The 1,012-nt window shown below is 27.5% G+C and overlaps 1 protein-coding gene across 1 annotated transcript in view; it reads left to right on the top strand.

The window, feature by feature from the left end:
* Positions 1-599, top strand: part of LOC6585236 (alpha-protein kinase 1) — a 33,655-nt gene extending 33,056 nt beyond the window's left edge. The window contains exon 10 of the mRNA XM_044010653.1: positions 1-599. This exon is cut by the window's left edge and continues 3,397 nt beyond it. The gene's annotated coding sequence lies outside the window, so the exon portion shown is untranslated.
* The last annotated feature ends 413 nt before the right edge of the window (positions 600-1,012 follow it).

A 1,012-nucleotide genomic window follows, 5' to 3' on the forward strand; every position in this document is an offset into this window, starting at 1 on the left:
ACACATACACACGCACACACATACACATACACACACACAGTGGTACAAGCCGCCCTCTTCGGTTACTCAATCATATGTTACAGTTGCAAGTCAGCAGCCGCAATTTGTTGTGCTGCCACGCCCCCCTTTTTGCTTCGTGTTGTTGCCTATTGTTATATATATATAATTATGATTTTTATTTTCAATTTTTTTTTTTTTTAAATCTAAATATATGACTATTATTTAAGTTAACTGTAATTAAGCATAAGTTCAACTAAGCTAATCAAACAATTTATTTATTTATGCAAGAGATAAAAAAGAAGAAGCAGAAATTGTGCCCAGCTTCCCAGCCAACTGCACCAACTCAAGATCCCACGAAATTTCTATAATTTGCAAAATGTTTAGTTTTTGGATCATTTGAATTTGTTTATTATTTAAAAAATCCGTTGCGCAGGAGCAAACAACAGCAGCGAAAAGTTCGTAATTTTTGTGACGTCAGAAAACTAAAGAGAAGTGAAAGGAGAACATGAAAACAAATACTGTAATTAATGAAATTCCATTTTAAATAATAAACAACAAAATACAGCAAGCAATAAATATATATAAACAAAAACAAAAAATAGGAGAAGAAGAAGGAAACAAATAACACTTAACATAAATAAATAAAGTATAGAAAATACACAGAAGACAAACACCAGAAGCCATACGAAAACAAAATTGTTTAACTATTTTACAATCTAACAGATATACAAACACATCTATATATATATATATATATATATATATATATATATATATATATAAACAAACATACATATACATAATGAAATATACGTATATTGAATAATTAATAATAATTGCGAATATATTATTAACGAATGTTCAGGTCAATAACTGCATTTAAAAACCAATTTGTTAGACGTTAAAGATAAATCTCTCCCCCTTTTTATATGCGAAACAAAAACAAAACAAAAAGAATATATATATATATATACAAATACATATACATACATACCATAAAACACATACTACA

This window comes from Drosophila mojavensis, unplaced genomic scaffold, assembly GCF_018153725.1.
Source record: "Drosophila mojavensis isolate 15081-1352.22 unplaced genomic scaffold, ASM1815372v1 contig_136, whole genome shotgun sequence".
Classification (NCBI taxonomy): Eukaryota; Metazoa; Arthropoda; class Insecta; order Diptera; family Drosophilidae; genus Drosophila; species Drosophila mojavensis.